At 41.6% G+C, this 22,075-nt stretch overlaps 1 protein-coding gene across 1 annotated transcript in view; it reads left to right on the forward strand.

Moving 5' to 3' along the window:
• LOC143430294 (dual specificity protein phosphatase 7) overlaps positions 1 to 22,075 on the forward strand; it is a 99,237-nt gene that overhangs the window by 69,010 nt on the left and 8,152 nt on the right. The window lies entirely within an intron of this gene.

Genomic DNA, 22,075 nt, shown 5'->3' on the forward strand with positions numbered 1-22,075 from the left:
GAGAAGCCACCTTGGTTACCAGCCGCGTTGCTCGTTCGTTGCCTCACCGTTCGCACGGGAAGCAAATACGCGACGCAACTTCCCGTGGAAGTTTCAGAAACGACGCTCGCGTGGAATTGACAAAGGATCAGAACGGTAGCTGGAACTGTTTCGCGCTTCTTCTTCTCCGCATTCGCGCTCGATGGTTCCTGGATGGTCGCTTACGGACGGGTGACTCACGTCCCTCGAATAAAACGTTCGACAGTAGAAACTGGGCGATAATCGCGCAGCAGATAGGACGAATCGAACGTGGATTCGTTGTTTCGTTTGTTGATAAGGAATCGCTAGGTTCCAGCGGGTGATCTGGACTCGAAACTGAATCTCTTCCGTGGAAACTGTTGCGAAACCGTTTGAAGCAACGGCGGTCTGTGTATCGAATACATAAATCATGCGATATCGGGTGATTCATTGTAATGAAACACATCGGGAACGAGGGATGATATTTATCGAATTTTGCAACGGTTTCGCGGAAATTTTGTAGGTACTTTGTAGGTAGCGGAGCAGGGTGCTCGTAAATTCTGCTCGCGAGATTAAAAGTCAGAGTTCTCGAAAACAATACGATCTTTTGCTTACCTTCTACGCACTTTGTTGCGAGAAATCTTGATTCACGTTGTTATGAGTTAACTGACGAATCCGTACCTGAGAGCAATACTAAAAAAAATGTATTATTTCTTAAATCAACTTACATATGCGTCACTCGACCCTTTGGTCCTTTTATTTTCGTAGACAAGCTATAATAACTCAAGTTCTTCGTAACAATGACACAGCATTTAATTCCTCCAATAGCTAAGCATAAAAGAAAACATAAAAATTTGAGTAAATCGAATATAAAATTAAAATCAGTATTTAACGCAAAATACGACAAAATTCAGGATGACAAATTCATTTGTCAGATACACAGCTATCTATTTAGTTCCGTACACCCCAATAACTCGATTGCTACGTCGAACTCTGCTCCTCGATTTAATTCCTCCCTTCTTAGATAAGCATAAAAGCAAACATAAAAATTTGAGTAAATCGAATATAAAATAAAAATCAGTATTTAACGCAAAATACGACAAAATTCAGGATGACAAATTCATTTGTCAGATACACAGCTATCTATTTAGTTCCGTACACCCCAATAACTCGATCGCTACGTCGAACTCTGCTCCTCGATCCAATCCCAACGATACTCGCGGTGTCTCGTAAATCCGCACGGTCGATTTCCTACAAAAACGAAGGATTGTCAGGTGTCGCAAGGCCGTCGGACGCTAATGAAATCAGGGCCGCGGGGTTGTTAACGCGAAATGAATCAGAGCCGGTGCGTGCACGCGGAAAGAATGCGGGAACGGCGGGCTTAAAGCGTCCTTCGAAAACGTAGCCGTTTCCTACTGCGATCCGCCGCTGACTCATGCCAGCCGGTATGATTCCGTGGGCTATTCGTGGCACGGCCGCAGACAGCATGGACCGCTCGAATAAATCACCAAATCCGTCTGCCGTGCCCCTGCGGGTCGTACGTGGCTCCCAAGTCTCCCAAGTCTCCCTTGTTGACCCGCAACGAGCCGCTCGCGACCCGCTCGCTCAGCTGCGCGTCGATTTACGGTCAGAAAAATGGTTCGCGTCTACTTTTCTCTTTTGGCGACACTGTCAGGAGTTATTCGCACGTATGGGCAGACGATGTGCGGATGTAACGTCGACGATGACACGAGAGGTTCAAGTCTCCCTTGTTGACCCGCAACGAGCCGCTCGCGACCCGCTGGCTCAGCTGCGTGTCGATTTACGGTCAGAAAAATGGTTCGCGTCTACTTTTCTCTTTTGGCGACACTGTCAGGAGTTATTCGCACGTATGGGTAGACGATGTGCGGATGTAACGTCGACGATGACACGAGAGGACGGAAGGTTGAACAAACTCCTGAAATGGAGACTGTAGCGTCGTCATTTATTCCAAGTGGCGTTTGAATCTTGCTTTAATGGAATCGAAGGTTTTTTTGTTATTGGAATATTTTATCTTTGTTTTTCTTCTCAGATTGAGAATGTAAACAGTGTCGTTATTTATTCTAAGTGCTGTTTGAGTCTTGTTTTAATGGAATTGAGGATTTTTTTTCTTGTTGTTGGAATGTTTCATCTTGGTTTTTGTTTTTAAGTTTGAGGATGGGAGTGTTGAAATTGTGGTAAAGAATTTTGATGTGTTTTTTGGATTAAAAGCGAGTTAGGGAATAATAGTGTTGTTTATTGAGAATTTAGTTGCGTGGAAAATATAATGGGCTGTTCTAAAACGAGTAGTTTTTTTTTCACTAAATCAAGAAGGCTTACTATGTACACGGAAAAAGTGTTGCGTGCAAACTATAAAATTTAAATATGTTAAATTAAATTTACATCAATTTACGTATTTTTAAAATACATGTAGAGAACGTTTATATTTATACCTACCTAGTTTAAATATTACGGATATACGTGGACAGTTCTTGAACACTTCTATGTATATATGTATAAAGTGAGTCACTCGACTGTATACATTTCCTACCGATAAACTATTTGCCGTATAAAAAATGTTTCGTATCAAGCGTGACATACAATGTAACAATAATTAAGTAGTTCGAAACACTTTTTTTTACGTAATTTAATAATCCACCGGTAAATCTATATTACAATCGAGTAACCTATCTAATCTAAGTTCCTACAATAAAATTTCCATGAAATTGTCAAAGAAAAGTTTCATTGAATAATAGTAACAGTAACGATAACGACCTCCCTCAGAAATATCGTTCGCGGTTCGATCCGTATCTCGCGTTACCAGTTTTTCTTCGACGAACAATCACGTTACTCACCGCAGTGTCGAGAGAGGAAGAGAGAGAGAGAGAGAGTCTGCACGCATCGATTCTCGGAATTTTTAGCGAGATTTCCCGAAGCAAGACGCCTCTTATCACCCTGCGTTATCTTTCCCTCATTTTTTCCCTTTCTTTTATCGACTCGACTCGTCGCTGCGCCCGACCTATCCTTATCGAGTCCGTTCCCTTTTTTTTTTCTCTTGCCCGCTCGGGGTGACTAAACAACCACGTATCGGGCCTGCCACCTGAATGATAAGTGTCGCGATAAACGCGCCGATAAATCGACTGCTCGCCTAACCGGCGAACACCCGAAAACCGGGGGAATACTAATTTTCCCTCGCTCGTTTCGTCGCACACCTGTCCGCGTCTACGCGAGTTCGTCCTGCGACAGGCGTTTTCGCTCGATTTCCTCCACGATCGCGATTACAAATCGATTCTCGCATCCTCGACATCGTATGGAAATTGCGATCTACCATTTTTTATTTGATCACCTCGAATATATACGAATTTCGAACTGTTACGTTTGAAATGTTGGATTTTTTTCCATCTGACGTTGATTAAGTTGTTTAAAATTCAGATTATTTCCAGTTTCTTCGAGTAGATTTTATTTATATATAGGCGCAGGGTGTTTCGTCATGTTAAATGGGTCACCCAACTGTTTCCTCTATCGATGTACGTTGAGAAATATTTCTTACGTCATTTAAACTATTTCAGAAATGAATATTTTTATCGATGATATTTTTAGTATTTTTTCTTGTGGTGAATACTTTCTAATTGTCATAGCTGGAGATAAATAGAGTTTAAATAATATCGCATCGTAATCGTTCTCTTTCACATTTGATTTAATTCAATTTAATTGTCAGAAAGAAAAAAGTGTCCTCTATTGGCGATGTACATTCAGAAATATTTATTACGTCATTTAAACTGTTTCAGAAATGAATATTTTTATCGATGATATTTTTAGTACTTCTTTTCGAGGTGAATACTTTTCAATTGTCATAGCTGGAGATGAATAGAGTTTAAATAATATCGCATCGTAATTGTTTTCTTTCTCATTTGATTTAATTCAATTTAATTATCAGAAAGGAAAAAGTGTCCTCACGAGTGCACACGTATATATACACCTCGCAACGCTATCGATTTTCTCCTTATATTTCAGCAATTCGATTTTCCATTGAACGTGTGTCGAAACGCGAGAATAACTGAACGAAACATACTCACAGGAGGCATTACGTATGAGATATCGAGCTTTATATATCGTTCCGCACGGCCACGTCATCACCGATCGATAAAATGTTTATTGACAAAGAGACGCTGGTCTTCGGATAGCCGCGCGTAACAATAGCGTTTCTTGCCTCTCTTTATGGACGGTCGATAAGAGAAAAAAACGTAGCGGAGCAGGTAAATTTAGAACAGAATGGCTGGAGCACAATGAAACAAGGAGGAAGTTCGATTAAGGGTGGCTCTCGATCGAGTCGTCGCGACAATTTCGATTGTTCGTAGCAGAAAGAAAGTTGATAAGAAAAAAAAGCCGTAACGTAACATGTAAATTTAGAACAAAATGGCTGGAGCACGACGAAACGAGCAAGAAGCTCGATTAAGGGTGGTTGTCGATCGTCGCGACAATTTCGATTGTTTACAACAGAAAGAAAGTCGATAAGAAAAAAGAAACCGTAACGTAACAAGTAAATTTAGAACAAAATGGCTGGAACACGACGAAACGAGGAGGAATCTCGATTAAGGGTGGCTCTCGATCGAGTCGTCGCGACAATTTCGATTGTTCGCAGCAGAAAGAAAGTCGATAAGAAAAAAGAAACCGTAACGTAACAAGTAAATTTAGAACAAAATGGCTGGAACACGACGAAACGAGTAGGAATCTCGATTAAGGGTGGCTCTCGATCGAGTCGTCGCGACAATTTCGATTGTTCGCAGCAGAAAGAAAGTCGATAAGAAAAAAGAAACCGTAACGTAACAAGTAAATTTAGAACAAAATGGCTGGAACACGACGAAACGAGTAGGAATCTCGATTAAGGGTGGCTCTCGATCGAGTCGTCGCGACAATTTCGATTGTTCGCAGCAGAAAGAAAGTCGATAAGAAAAAAGAAACCGTAACGTAACAAGTAAATTTAGAACAAAATGGCTGGAACACGACGAAACGAGTAGGAATCTCGATTAAGGGTGGCTCTCGATCGAGTCGTCGCGACAATTTCGATTGTTCGCAGCGGAAAAAAATGAATGATGGAAATCGATGTTCATCGGCAGAAAAAAAGAGTTTCCCGAAAGATGCTCGAAGGGGGTGCAAAGTGTCGTTGAGAAAATTGCCACGACTGACTCACGCGACAGCTCATACCGCCTCCACTGCACCCTCGACGCTTTCAACCCTCCGCGAGGTTCTTTATCCGGGCCATGTCGCTTCGAAACGAATTAAATCTTCGTACGAGCGAAGGAGCCGGCGGAAAGTGGCCAGATAGAAGGGGTGAACTTAATATCGAACACGTTTCATCATCCCCCTTTTCCGTTGGGTGTTATTTCAGAGTGGATTGAAATTAAAGCGATCTCTAATTTTACGACGCAGGAGTTAGGAAAAAGTTGGCTCGTTAAGTATGCAGTGGACGATTCGAAGGGATTATTTCGTGTTTATTTAGTCAGCGTGGTAGTAGACTTTTATGTGTAATTGTAATTTAATTTTGGACTTCATTTTTATCTCACATGGTTAATGAAGATAATAACAACTGGTGAATATAATAATTAACGCTAAGTGGTGTAAATAATAGAGTCACAGCTGTGGTTAAAGATTGGTCTTGAGGAAGCATTTAAATGTAACGAATTCAAGTGCTTCTAAATAGTGTGTAAGATTTTTAATATACTATGTAAATTTACACGATTCTTGGATAGCCATTAATTAAGATTAATTTACTAGTCTCAATTCTGAGGGTTAAATGCTCGTTTATTAAATATTTAATTTGCAAAGTTTTGTCAAAATTAGAGTATCAAACTTGCAAGCCTTTGGATACTTGTAGATAATATAAATATTATTATTAAATATTTAATATATTATACAATTAATACAATTACGTACAAACACCGTGCTAATTTTCTTTCATCAGTTAGATCGTCTTTCAGAAAAATTTCAGATCTTTACATCTTCATTAAAAGGTAATATAAGAATGAAAAGCCTTAAATTTTTCAATTCATTTTCACACTAATTATATAAAATATTTCCATGAAAATAGAACGAAAATGAACGTACAAAATAGCTTTATTACATAAATTCTTTTCAAAATTATAAATGTTACTATTTTATTTCAAAAATAGGATAATTGACATCTTTGCACGTCATACCACTTTCAATTAAAACTGTATCTGAAATTAAATTGATCTTCCATCTCACGATGAGCGTTCGAGCCAGCAAAAAAAGGTGATTGTTCAAAATTGCTTTTTTCGCGAAAGGATCAGCGACGAATTAGTGGTTAACATTGTACATCGGTTTCTGACAGCGTCGATTCGTCACGATTCGACGGGTTCGCGATATTGATTTTACGTGCTGGTAATTCTCCTCGATGATCGATGGCCCCGCGATATCCGATCGACGCCTTCGTCCATCCGAGGTGTTCCTCGCCGCTTGAACAGCTTCGCCAGAGCGATCGGTTTTTTTCGAGAGAGAAACGGCGCTAAAACGATTGTTATGCGCGAGATACGTATTCAGCGGGTTTCATGAATTGTGCAACAGATCCGTTTGGCATTCGAATGCTTATCTCTCGGTTTCAAACTCTCGTCTTGTTTGGTTACCAGACAAAAGTCACTCTTTCACTGTTCTCTTCTTCGTCTCAAACTGAAATTCCTTTTAAAAACTATCGAAACGTACAAACAACTTCAAGAATAAATTCTTGTTTTCTTTAGTCGTTTCTTGGGTCATTCTCGACCCAGCTGTGTCATTAATTTCTTAGAAGATTGCCAAATTTCTAAACAAACGCACAAGTATTTCTTTCGTTAGACACTAAACTCCTATTAATCTTTAGAAGATTAACCTTGCTTCAATAGCTCTCATCTTTCTTATCTCCATTGCAAGAGATACATCCAAAAACTTTACCTACAAACAAAAATTAAAGCGACAGAAAAAAAGTAACACGATGTCCCGTGGCAACTCGTAAAACAAACGCAAGAAAATTGGTTCTTCCTTAATCCTTTGCACTCTGGATTATTTATTTTTTCATTTCATTTCCAACAACCCACTAACTATTTCAAGCATTTTATTTGAAATTCATTTTAAAAGACAGTTTTTCAACTACTACCTGTACACAGTTTTGTTTATTAATTATATTAACTATAACTCTGAAATGTTGTTATAATTTATATTTATTATTCTTGAAAAAAGAGTGCAAAATTTATTTTAAAGGACAGTATTTCAGCTGCCACTTATATACTATTTTGTTTACCAATTATATTAAATATAACTCTGAAATGTTGTTATAATTTATATTTATTATTCTTGAAAAAAGAGTGCAAAATTTATTTTAAAGAACAGTATTTCAGCTGCCACTTATATACTATTTTGTTTACCAATTATATTAAATATAACTCTGAAATTTTGTTATAATTTATATTTATTATTCTTGTAAACGCGACTTGTAAACAATTTTGTTTACTAATTATATTAAATATGACTCTGAAATTTTGTTACAATTTATATTTATTACACTCGACAAAAGAGTGCAAAATGGTGCAAACCTCCAAAGTCCGCTGGCGAGCGCGTACCCGTTCGCGGGACGAGATCCGCCAAAGGTCCTTCCGCCGGTGATCCATCAACCCGTCATCTCCACGGCGAGCATCTCAAGTGCCAGAAGGAGGCGAGCGTTACGTATGCCTTGCGCGTGTTTCTCGTTAAGTGATTCATTCACACCGGAATCCTTCGTGACGCGCACCACGCGCGCGTCTTCCCCAGTTACGCGAATTCCCAGGACGCGTACACGATCGTCCAGTCTTCCGGCAGGTGGCTGGGAACCACCGTCCGTCTCTCCTCTCCCTTTCGAGCACCGAGGGATTACGCGTGTACCGTTTCCTCTGTTCTGTCGTCGCGTCTGCGAACGTCAGTTCGAGCTGGGGCGTCGAAAATGGGGGGTGGAATATAGTTGGCAACCCCTTCGATCCGACGGAATTAACGGAGAACATCGAGAGGACACGGTGCAAACGACACCTGTGGCTGAATGGTGTGTCTACCCTCTGCATTGCGTCGCGTCCCTCGCTGCGATGGGGGTGCTGTGATTCGTTTAGGGGTTGTGATTTATTCGAACGATCGTACGGTTCGCGATGCTTTTCGAGGGTAATCAGGGGTGCTAGGGTAGTTGGTTCGACGAAGAGTCTATTTTTTAATAGTTAGGATCACGATTATGGTATTTTGATTGTTAATTATGGATTTGAGTGATTGTTTGGTTGAAAAAATTAGATATTGTGTTCATTTATGTTAGGTGTTTCAAATGTTTACATTTTTGTTTAAGGGTAGTGTAGAGATTGAAAATCTAAGCTTTGTTGTTTATTTTCTTAGTTGTTATGGAAGATATTTGAAGGAAAAAGAAATGAAAATTATAATACGAAGTAGCTCTGTTAGGGCCTTAAGTACATTTCTTTAAATTGTTGATAAATTATTAAGGGTTGAGAAGGAATAATTTATTTTTAAGGATGGTTTTTACAAAGGAGAAAAAACAAAGAATACGCTTTGAAAATTGATCAATTTGACCAGATATTGGCTAGAAAAGTGGCGTCAATGTATGCCATAAACAACTTCCAAAGCGGATGCTTACAATTTTTTTTTATTTTTTAGTTTCTACCATATCCTATACGTCGCAGGTTTTAAAAACCTTCACGAAAACAATTCCTCAGTTAATTATTCTAACTATAGAAAAGTAAATGCAACAAACCAACTGTACCAATCACAAGAAATCAAGACTTACATTCATCACTGACTTTTAACATAAATTAAAAAGTAAAATTTTATGTTCATGACACCAATTTCAGCTATTTTGAGATAAACTAATATCTCTTGTAACATACAATTATTGGTTTAAAAATAATCGATCATCTTTGGCGTTAAACCGAAGGCAACGTCGCGAAGACACGCTAACTTCGTTCACATTTCGTATCTATAATTACAAATAATATATTCCAGACTATATTAAACATATTAACATCATCCACTGATAACAAAAATACCGTCCACAATGTAGGTTAACGATATGTAAGCTGAAAATTCAGAAAACCATTGCTTCTCTTTCTCGTCACAATTTTTTAGTCAATTAAAATAACGTTAATTAAAATTCTGTTAATTCCAAGATGCACCATCGAACATATACCTTACGCATTATCACAAGGTCCCAACCCCAAGATTATTATCTACACGATAAAATCGTATTCTACGTTTTTCCTCCTTTGTAAAAACCACCCTTAAAAATAAATTATTCCTCTTCAACACTTGATAACTTCTCAACGATTTAAAGAAAAATACTTAATGCTCTAACAGAGCTACTTCGTACTTTCATTTTCATTTCTTTTGCATCCAAATATCTTCCATAACAACTAAGAAAATAAACAACAAAACTTAGATTATCAATCCCTACACTACCCTTAAATTTAAAATTAAATTTAATAAACGTACTATCCGTTTGAATAAAAATTTAAACGTACAAAGTAAATCATTCAGATCGAACGCGATAAATTAAATCGAGATAAAGAATATTTATATTCCGTGTCGAGTTATTTAGCGTCGTTCAAACCGAGAAACAACGTTTCTCGATCGATCGGACTAACGAGACAGAAATAGAATTTAGCGTAATTCGAGTAACTCGGAACGTAAATAAGCGCGTCGATTTTCTTAATGAAAGGGACGGTGTCTCATCCGGATGAACCTAATCGCTCAGAGATGGGTCAAAGTGAAATGGAGCGCGATCGCGCGAGGAACCGTGAGTCACCCTGTCATTTTCCATTTTCCTCGTACGCGGCTGCGACGCTCTGACTCATTCTGTTGAACGAAGATTAATCGAAGATTAATGGACAATCCGTACTTATCGAGGGCGTTCCATATAAACAATTTTTATCGCCGGATAATAGGCCGGCTGTTACTCGTGGCGATTTTTATTGTAGCGATCTGAAAGGAGGCAATCACAAAGGCAGGAAGAGCGACGAGGAGGAAAAAAGAAGAAAAAAATAACGTACACGGCACGAGTGACTAACGCGGTTATAGATAAAACGAAAAATATTGGCGCTTAGCTTGTCGCTTGATAATAACGATCTCGGAGAATTTCATTGCGCTGCGATCGCCGTGTGCGTTTACGATCCGATTCGAGATGGCAAAAAAGAAGAAAATAGACTGGCTCTGTGTACAGAATTATTATGCTGCATCACAGCGGTTCCCTCGCGTTCCTGCCATTCCACGAATATTTTTATTAATAGTCGAGGAGCGGTTAAAATTGGCCAGCTTCGAAATAGCGAAGGTGTGCGCGCAACGGGACATAAATTGCGGTTAAAAACGGCGGTTTGACAGGAAACGCGGTGGCCACGGTGCCAGCCAGTTTCAGTTATTGTCGCGCGTGCCGTAAAGCCTCGTAAATAGACGGAGTTTACATAGTAACCGGCGTGTAAACGGAGCCGCTAATTGTCTGTGAAAAACCGTTCGCAAGCGAAGCATCGGATACGTATCGATGGCTTCGCCCCTCTCCTCGAGCGTTCGATGGGGCTCGAGGAGTCCTCCGCGACGCGCGAACACGGGGACGAACGATGGGGCGTGAATGGGGAATTATTTGTTCGCGCGATAACGCGCTACATCGTCGTGGACGCAGTTTCCACGGCGATCCTTTCTCGATCTTTGCTCGACGCTCGTTTTGCAAAAGGCCAGTTGCGTTCGACGCTTCGACGAGATTAGCTAATCATCGTGACTCGCGTGTGTCAATAAATTGAACTCGTCGCGAGCAGATAGCACTGTCTCCGTTAAATTAATCACTTCAGAGCCCAGGAATATTAGTTTCGAAATCGATAGGGGAACGAGGTTACTTTGAAAAGATCGGTATCGGTTGCAGCTGATATTGCACCGCGTTGCGCTGTCGTGTTCTAGGAAACTGCGTTCTTGAGATAACGAGTTTTTTGTCAATTGTCGCCAATGGCATCATTGCGTTGGCAGCTCTCAGAAATTCGAAAGAAATATTGAAACAGCGTGTGTAACGCTGTTTAATTTGTTTCTAAGGAGAGTGTGCGTTTCACGCAAAGTGAGCTCAAATTGTTGCTCCAAATTGTTTAATAAATAAATAAATAAATAAATATATATATATATATTAAATAAACATACAATCCCTTTGAAATAAATTAATCAATATTATGCATGCAGTTTGAAGATTTCTTTTACCAGTGTACATATAAGATATAAACAATTATAACAACTTATAAAAAAATATATATAATAATTATTATTATATGTATATATGATGTGCAATTTATGTCAGTTCGACAACTTCGTTATCTTGATAGCCCAGGAATAGCCTGCAGTCACTGGTATTACATCTAACTTTATTATACCAGCAAAAATTGTATATATATTTGTATGATTTTTGAACTTGAAAACGGCGCTAAGGATTTTTTTAAAATTCGCGTGTTAAACGAGTCTGATTGACTAATCGATCTGTCAAGGTTTCATCTTTGGGAAAACTGATTTGTATAGGTTTTTCTTAATTGATATTATTATAGGATCAAACAATATATGTTGAATGTTTCTATAAGTATATTTGTATATTTTTATAAGACTTATTTAATAATTGTAGCAATCTGATGATAAAAATTGCAATATCTTGTTACTATTAAAAAAAATTCCTGTTTTCACTGGTTTCGCTTTAACGTCGCTGACAGTTTTAATATCAGTACGTTCGTTATTATGCATCGAACAAATCGAATCCACAAGTCACGCGTCTGACGCGTTGCGAGTTATTAAATGTTAACAGGTATCGACTTTGGGATCGCACTAATCGTGTTAACTTGTTACTCAATTACACTGAAAAGAGAAAAGCTAACAAATGACTTAATTTAATACACAAATCCTTTATTTTTTACGCCATTATTGCATCCACAATACTAATATATACGAACTTACATTTCACGTACTATTTTATTGTGAACTACCTTAAGGGTGAATATTCGAGTAATTCGTTGAAACTAAGCTGATTTTTCGTGATTTTAGATATAAATAAAAACTGGATGAAACTTCTAACATATTTTCACATATACGTTTCATGTAATAAAGAAATGCTAAACTTAAAATACTCGTTAGTCTCGATGTTCATTTATGTGTAGCATAACTCAACAAATATTTAATCAAGCGTGTTAGCTCAGTGAACATACATACATAATTGAATTCTCCATTGCACGAATCCAGTTGATTTATAATATATTTATTACACAATTAACTTCTTGGGTACGTTTGACGGCTGATACTCGTCGTGCACTTGTTTTGCTTAACTTACAGATGACGCGTTTAATTCGTCATTCAAATTTACACAATATTTAACATGTACATCCTTGTTCGTGCAAGAGTTCATCAATGCAACAGAGCGTTTCTTCCAGTGCTTCGATGAACATTGTTTATGATACACTGTCTCAAATTGTCAGAAATAAGCCATATATTTTATGAAAGTCATAATGAAAGTTTTAACGCAAAAGATGACTGAGAAATACGAAGAAAAAGTTCTAAATTTATTTATTTTCATTTTGTTTCATTTAAAAATTTATATTCGTTTTACAATTCTAATTGCTATCAGTCGAATAAGCTAAGGCGCATATTTTACAAACAAATCGTTACGTTTACTTCCAAGCCTCATATCACTATTAATGTAGCACGTTTCTGTAGCGAATTTAAATTCTTTCGATGCGAAATATTATCAAAAAAAGCAAATCCAAATCTGCTTACAAGTTTTTAAACAAATTCAGAAATTGCAAACAGATGTTATGCAAAACAATTTTAATAATTTCGAAAAGAACCTACGTACAAAAATAAAAAAGATTTGTTACATATTTCGACATATAAATAAAACTATACTACAAGTTTCAGAAAGTTTCGCTATTGCTTTCCTAAAAATCACCATAACGCAGGTTTTAACAAAAGAGGCAACTCTGAGAAACACGAAGAAAAAATTCTAAATTTGCTTACTAGTTCTAAGTTTATATAAGTTCTAAATTTATTTGATTCGAAATAAGTTCTAAACTTATTTAATTTGTTACATATTTCAGCATACAAATAAAACTATACGAAAACTTTCAGAAAGTTTCGCTAAACAGTTGCTTTCCTAAAAATCACCAAATATCACCTTAGCTCTCTATCCTCCTCGCCATCATTAAAATATCTTTCACACAAGCGTCTGTACATGTGTATCGTCGAAATAGTAAATAGAGCATACTCATCGCCAAAGAACGAGCGTGTTTACACCTCGACACGTCTCGATCGTACATATATACACTCTATTGTGTTCGACGCGCGATTGTCAACCCTGAGCTGTCCGCTGACGGTTTCGCGAGACACGCGGCCCCGTGATGGACGCGCATTTCCGCGAACTGGACCGCGAGAACGACGTCCCTGCCTCTTATGTAAATCCCTCATAAATCCCCATCTGAATCACTGCGCGGCGAAGTTAGCGAGCCTCGGAAAGCCGGTAAACAGAAGCACGCGTGTGGATCGCCGCGGCGCGTTATTCAGGGTCGTTGAGAACTGCCTAGCCGCGGCTCTGGCCGTGTGACTCATTGCTAACCGCATCGAGCATCGATATCAACTTTTGCGTCTCGATAGTGGGAACCGTTCTACGCCGTGGACACACGAGGCCTTCTGGTTAAGGCAATTTCGGTCGAAATTCTCCGCGTACGTGGGCTTTTCGTTCGACGCTCGTCTCTTTCGACTCGTTTCAACGATTTCTATGTACGACTCGATGGGACTCTCGGTTGGGTTCATTGTATTGCTCTTTTTGTTCATGATTCGTGTAGGATTGTTAACCCTTTGCGTTCCCAATGGTTTTTCGATTTTGTTGCCAACAACTACTATTGAAATTTATTTCGAAGGATTGATCCTTGACTGTTACTTGTAAACGATTTTGTTTATTAGTTATGTTAGATGTAACGCTCGAAGTTTGTTGTAATTTATATTTATGGACCTTGTGTTTTCTTTTTTTCTTTTTATATGCTCATGTCGAGGCACTTTGACAGAGGAGCGCGATGGATTGAATTGTTATGGAAGTTGAAGTAGTTTGATTTATTTATTTCTTTGGATGTGATGAGTTATTTAAGGACTGTTATAAGGTGGATTTTAGATTCATTTATGATTAATATATTTTTGGAAAAGTTGACAACGCGATTAGACAATAATAGAGTTTTTATGTACACGTGCATGTGTACATACATTATTTGTTAGTGTACATAAATTAAAGCTGTGGTATAATAATTAATTAGACCGCGGAGGTTTAAACAAATTAATATAATAATAAAATGAAACCAAGCTTGAGACTTACTATTATTTACATTCTATATTTTGTACATTTAAATTTCCACGGTCTAATAATAACAATATACAAGCTATACTATGCCTTTCTGATTAACAACCCTTCTAGCAACCATCGTGTGCTTTACACTTCCAATTTCTCCTTCTTTAAAATCTTTTAAAAATAAATATTCATACAAAAACTTTTACCAGAAAATTTCCATCAACTTTGTCCTCTGAACTACATACACGCATCATCGTCGAGTCCAACCATTTCAGCTCGTCTGTCTCAAGTGCAATTTTAAAATGAGCCAAGTAAAAAATGTACACAGACGTGTCGTCGACGAAAAAAAGCAGGAAGCTCGTGAAATGAGTCTACGAACATCTATCAGAGGATGCATCGTCCCTATTTAGCCGGATCGCGCGGGCACTATCGATGAACTTTATTCCCAATAGGCGGAGCGCCGCAATGAATCACGGATCGCGTATTACGAGCATGGACTATCGCGAGCCAGGGACCGTCTCGCGTCTGTTTACCATTTGATTCACTCCGGGGCGATCTCGATCGATTCGTTCTCGATGGAATCCGCGTGGAATGCACGCGACGGACGCGTGATTAATCCACCCGGTGATTAATTGATCGTTAAAAATTCAACGGGTGCTTCCGTGCGATCATTGTCATCGGTTGCGCTACCTGTTTGCATATGGCGCAATTATGCGGCCGCGTCCACATTATTATGAAACTATTTGATTTGTTTTCAAATCGCCCCACGTCCGAACGATGTTGGACTTTTTCGACCAGCCAATGGGTGGCGGCGAGTCGAAGTTAACCTTCTCGACGCACACGTTCGCCGCATTGTCGCGGTGGACGCATCAGCAATATCGATCTAAATACGAACAATAAGCGTCGCCATAGGATGACTCATCTAATATTGTTTTGATTTCATCTCTGACTCGGAAGGCTGGTCATCTGTTATAACAAAAATGAAGATTCTAAAGATAGAAAAGGGCAATGAGTAGACCCACGATACTGGTGTCATCCAGTAAACTTCGTTACTATATCTATCCATGGGATGATCGAATACGCATCTTCTCCTAGGCTGTGTCACGGTGATCCTGTTCTAATTCCCGTCGTGTCTCATCACCGCAACGCGACGTTCCGCGACAGCTCACCCGTGAATTTACTTCGAAACCGTTTAAATCATATAGATCCCGCTCGAAGTCCCCCGCCCTGATTATCCGGAATATTTTTTTTAAAGCCGATGATCTGGACGCGGCGTCGTGACTAAGCTCGATGCAACCGGCTGACTAATTCCGTCGGTGCCTCTCAAAACGAAGCCACCGTCACGTCTGGAACGAAGAGAGAGAGCTTGAAACTTGCGGTCCCGCGGAGCTCGACAAGATTTTCGATCCATCGTCCGTCCACCGCCAGTTCCAGCCAGTGACATCACAGGCTGAAATTAGAGGCGAGCACCTGTTGGACGCGGATGACGCCTACGAGCCGCGTCCACACCACCGGTGGAAACGGCCATCGTGATGATAATCGTTTCGCCGTTTACTCAGCCTTCGACGAGACGACGGACCGCCTGGCCCGTTTCGCTTTAAACGTTAGTCATTGGCCTTGAAGGGATTTCCATCTCGCACGGTGCAATTGAATCACCCGCAAGGCGCACCAGGATCGACAGCCCTATGATTTTTCGACACCCGTCTTGTCTACCGCTCGTGAAAGATCATTGTTTGGAACCTTGAATCCCTTTTTTTCTATTTTCATTCGATGAATAGAGGTTACGCTAGGAATTCGACCTTTAAGGTACAAGAAGATCCTATTTTTCGAATCTCGGGGCCTTTTTATAATTTTAAGGCAGACAAAGCTAGAATTGGTTATAACAAAGATTTTGTTTTAATTTTCGTTTTCATTCTAAGAGACGTGGAGGTGAAATAAGTATAACAATCTGTAATTTAATATAACAAATAGCAGTGGTCTAACTGACAGAGACTTCGTTCAGGTATTAAATTCTATTCACGGCGTTCTTTCGTGCGAAATGTGAAATACACATATATATATATGTTGAAATTGAAATTCTTATCGACTAAAATCACACTTTTAATACCGAGAAACCATCACACGCCGCACGTTTTCCCCGTACTATGACTACAGTCGATCGAACATCTCTACGAATCGACAGGCTCGCAGTAGAACGCAGTAAATCGCGGTGATGGAATTTCCAAATTTGGAGGATCACGCGAACATCCCGTGAAGCAGGAAAATCCTGCCTCTTATCCACGGCTAGGCCGCAAGGATAAGAAGACCGCAGGAAAAACGAGGAAGTAGAAACCCCGATCGAGATACGAGCGTAATCAGAAGGATATTTCCGTTTTAAATAAAATTCGATGCAGGAAAATTTCTAAGGAACAACGGCAACGAATCGTGTACCCGTTGAACGCGGGACGAAATATGGGCTACAAAGAAGGTGGGAACGCAGGGTAGAGATCTATGGGTAGATTTGTTCGTTCGCAGGCACGTTTCCGGGTTTCTGGCGCGAGCTGATCGCGATCGATGGCCAGAGCCGCGCTTAAAGTGAATTTCATAAGTGCACGCCGCGCAAGGAGGAACGATAAGTGATAAAATTAGACGGGAGGGGCCTAGCTGGGCGCAAAAATTGCGTAACAGTGCCGTTCGCCGGCGAGTGCAGATCCCGTGAATCATTTACGTTCGAGAGACGCATAATGCCTCGATTTATTTTTGCTCCGCGGCAAAATTCAACCTTTGATCTTTTGTTCGCCGTTGGGGCCCAACCTCGTGACGCTCGGCTTTCTTTCGATCTAATATTCGCTGGCCAGTACCGGGGCACCCTATAAATAACCGCGGGCAACGGTTAGAAATTTGATTTTCATAACCGTTCGACAGTACCAGGGGGTGACGCATACTCTCGACAGGGTGTTTCACCAATTCTGCTCGCAAAGCTAATCGTTTACGATGTTCCAAGCAAATTTCCTTTACCTCACCTTCTAGCGCTCTGAATTCTTGCTTCTATTCAAATCACAGTCATTCCTCTGCTTCCATGTATACTCGAGCATTTGTTGCTAACAAAACCCTGTCCGAGTTTTCATTATACGGAAGAGAACGCATTTTTGTCTTGGGCAGCGAAAGGAAGAGAGCGATTGTAAAGTAAAATTCATGAATCACGAGACCCGATCTTGACGCATGTCATGGAAAATTCAATTCTATTCAAATTCTATTGAAATTCATTTATTCTTGAATTACACGTTTCCTTTTATCCTCTATTCGAAAGCATAATACCGTTTCCAGACCCCTGGCGGAGCAGGGCATCGGAAAAAGAAAAAAAGAAATTCGTGTCACCAGCGATGACCCGCGTGAAACAAGAGGTACAGGGCATCGAACGTTTCCGGGGCCGATCTTTACCATACATCGTACGCGTCGAACTTATCCTCTATATAGATCTTATATAGATCGCAGCGCGGCGAGACGATTTATCGACGCTCGGACAATTAAGTCGCGTTACGTTATGTAGTTAGAAGCAAACCGCGGTGACAAGGTCGTCATAGGACGCCGCGGAGCATTGCGTGCCGCTAGAACGAAATGCACGAAGCCCCGCGAAACTAGGAAGAATATGGAAAAGGACGCTGCGAGCTGTACAACCGCGCTGCAGAGTAGGAGAGCCGACACGGGCACAAAATACACGCTCGCGCTCGACTACGTTCGTACGCCTTCGTCCGCGAATCGCGTACGTCACGATTCGGCCGGCCAATCAGCGGCAGGCCGGATGACTCATCCAGTCGAGCCTCATGTAAACTCTCTCGTGCCGCTTAGCCAGCAGTCTCCCGCCAACAAGCAAAAGGGCAAGCGCCGCATTTGCCACGTATCTATCGCCGTTTCGCCGTGAGCCTATAAACACACGCTTCTGTCGGCGGTGTTGTTGCCTTCCAGAAACGTTAACGCTCCCCGGTTCAAACGTTCGAGATCGTCCGGACGGACGTGAACATCGCACGGACTGCTCGCGTACGTTTACGCGCGGGGGCCAACCACGATCGTTCGCTTTTTTGCGTAACGCGACGCGACGAAAGTCTCGTCCGGTTCTCTGTGCATCGAGCACCCGCGTCTCTTTGGGGACCTCCTGATTGTTTCTTGCATTTGTGCGCGTGTGTGTGTCAAATGGTGAGGTGAGAGCTGGCCCTGGGAATCGTGGAGGGAATCTCGCGCAGCTCGAACATGAGAATGAAGAAGGAAGCGCCGTGCCTCGTGCTGAGGCTTGTCCCTCTCGAGAACATCGAGCCGTGGGGTAAGAATCGCTCTTTGCGTTTGTCTCATCTGTGTTTTCGTTAAATGTGAGTCACGCGGGGCTCTTAACGCGCGCCAGTTCGCTCTCCCTGCCTCGCGATCTCCAACGATCTGCTCCTGTTCGCGGATCTTCAAGTGTACTTACTCGTGTTTCAACTAGTTACGAACGTCGTATCTTTTCGTCGTTAAGTAGTTGTAAATTAGTTGGGGCAACAGTACATCTCGAGTGCCACGATATCGCCAAGCGATTCGAGAGATGCGCGATTGTTCGACGCAACGTATACATTTTAACGTTATTAAATGTTCTACCAATATGTCATGCGTTCAATGATAAATCTCTAAAAAGTAAATTCATTGCGATCGATAAACACTTTCGTTATTTATCGTCACACATTTGAAAACAGTTTCATTAACGCGCAGAACACGGCTACACGTTTCTTTCTAAATTTCTGTATTTACTTAATGTTTGAGAATATATGATTCCCTTTAGAGGCAGAAATCAGTTGCAATATTCGAACAGCTCGAAGAGTCGAGTGGCACATGTCACGATCGGCTCGGATAATCGAGAGATACCGGCTGTAATATGTTTACGTCTAATCATATTTACACCCGCGACTAGATAGGAGTGCTGGCGCGGTTAATCACACCTCTGAGTAGATGTTAGTTACTCCACGTTCCATTTATCCGTCTAATCCTCCGACGTCATCCGACGACTATGGTCAATGGTATTTCTGAAACGTCCGCGGGCATCGAGAGAATACGAAGTCGGGACGGTGGCACGCTGGTAAATACAGTCTCCACGCGGATGACTCAGGCTTCAGTATCTTAGATTTAGGCGCAATGCGTGCCCGATGACTCGTTTCGTGTTAATCTCGGGAACGAGAATCACGGATTCCTTCGAGGCGTCGCGCTGAAACGATTCCGCGCGCCAATTTAATCGGCTGCGCGTCTCTTCAATCGCATCCGCGGATAAACATTTCAGCCACCGTGATGGAATTTCGCTCGTCCCCACCTGGTCGATAACACGTACCGTCTCGCGAGTTCCACTGGCAAAAAGGCTCTTTTCGTTTATCAACCGGTGGCGTTAGTGGTTGTTCGCTGCGAGATATTCCTCGAGTATCAAAGTTTCTAACAGAGATCTGTCGCGCCGTTAGGTATTCCAATGACTCTAACATGGAAAGTACGACGCAGGAATGGAAAGAAATTGATGCCCGTCCCGAAAGGTGTACGCGATGTACACCAGAATGCCGCGACATCGTTCCTATGGAATGTGGATCAATTTATTTAGGTTATTATAACAATCAACTTGTCCCGAGGTTCATTGCTCCCGTTTCGCATGTGCCACAGAGAAATGATTCGTACGTTACGACATTAACCCATGTCGCCAGCGTGTCCTTTCGAATTGGGCCAATACGTAATTACCGATTTCTTCGTTACCAGCATTTCGCGACGGCGCTCCCCAGAGCATCGATCGTTCGTCTACTACTGTATCCTCGAGGATCGGCATCATTGGCTAGTTCCACGAAACGTTAATTGCCGACGATTGCGCAACGTTAATTAGAAACAGGCACGCTTTTCCATCGGAGAGGCGCACGTTTTAAGATCGTGTTCCCAAAGTAAATTGAGATATCCCGCGGACTAAAACGAGAATCGCGCTGGCGTCACCGCGTAAGATCACGCGTGTGGTGGCTGCCAGCAGCCGTTGGAAATCAGGCCAATGCCCTGCGAAAGGAACACGCGTACCCCTTTTCTTAATAATCGCGACCTATTAAGCGTAATTACCGTTCGAGCGTCGCCGGGAGCGCTCACGTATCGGGTATCGCGATGGTAAAACACGAGCCCGTGACGTCACGTGCCTATGTGTCACGTACGCGGCATGGCGTATGTTTTACTATGGCGTGACCGCGTCGCGGCACATAGATCGCGTTCGAAGTCGCGATTTCCTTCGAAACCAGTCCTCACCGTAGGATGTCCCCGCGGGTACTGCCAGGCGGCGCGGTTCTACCACTTTGTTCGCGTTATGTGGCCCGCGCGACGAGTTTTGCCGCGTTTACACGACCATTTAGAATCGAAAACCGTTACATCGGACGCCGCGATTGTTTCCATGGCGTTACTACGAACCAGCGATTCAACGATACGCGTTACTCGCTCGTTAACAGACGCGTTGTACACGCGCGTGTCGTCGTCGTCGTCGTCGTCGTCGGTTGCGTCCAAAGCTATATTTACGATTTCCGGCAGGGAGCCGTAAGACTAGGTCACGGAATTGCATTACGTCCACACTTATACGCGAAACGTGTCGGCTACGCTCCGCTCTCGAGTCTTCGTACCTAAAACATTAATCGCAGCTCGGCTCATTTTAATGTCAAATGGAACCATAGGCCGATGGAACATTTCCGGCGACACGAGTCACCATCGAATTTAATCGCGTGACATAACGCACGCCACATTTTAGGCAAATGGAAACGGAACGCGGCTCGTTGTTATTACCTCGACGAGAGTGATACAGAGAGAGAAAGAGAGAGAAGGGATAATAATAGCGATACAAATTAACGCGATAAAGTGAATGAAATCCGGAAGCAGGCGAATCCTCGGCTTCCCTCCAGCGGAATAATCAACCGCGACAACAGCAGCCGCCACACGGGGTTGGTGGCCGTGGCGGTGCGACGGCGGGGGGCGCATAGAGAGTGACTCATCGTTGAGCCAGGCCAGGCCTTACGAGCTGCAGGTCAGGAGAGGAAGACACTTTTAGCCCACATTTCTTCCTTGCTCCTCCTCCCCTCGCACTGTTCCGCAGCCGGTTGTTCCTTTATTTTTACCCTGCCCGTTTATTCGCGGTTCCTATCTTCTCGCTTCCTTCTTTCGCAGCCTTTTCCCCTCCGCCTATTCCGCTTTCCGGAACGACGGTGGTATTCAAAGTTGGCTGACGCCGCGTGGCTGTTCGTCGAGGGTTTCCTCTGTTAAGGCTCTTGGCAGAAAAATTAGGATGCTCATATAAATGTAACAATTAAATGGAATTCCATTTGTGGGTTACGATACTTGCAACCCTTTCTTTCTGAAGATAAAGCAAATTTTTTTTAATAGCAATTAAATAATATTATACACCACTACTGTCATGGTATAAAAATAAAATGCAGATGTAATACAATATAAGATAAGCGAAAAAGATTGAGGCAATGCTGTGACGTTAACGGGGTTGAGAAAGCTCTGAAGCAATCCGAGGTCTCCGCTAATAACTTCCGGCGTCAAACGTTTGGAGCTTCTGTCGCGCCCCAACGCTCCCTCGAAGTCCGCGTTTCTTAAGACTAGAAGACTCTCAAGATCCGAGAATCATAATGCACGCCCCAATAGGGCTTCCAGAGTTCCACGGTATATGCCACATTACAAGATTCTACATTCTTCTCGAGGAATCTTGAAAATCGTGCTAAATTTATC

Source organism: Xylocopa sonorina, chromosome 13 (assembly GCF_050948175.1).
Source record: "Xylocopa sonorina isolate GNS202 chromosome 13, iyXylSono1_principal, whole genome shotgun sequence".
In the NCBI taxonomy this organism is placed as follows: domain Eukaryota; kingdom Metazoa; phylum Arthropoda; class Insecta; order Hymenoptera; family Apidae; genus Xylocopa; species Xylocopa sonorina.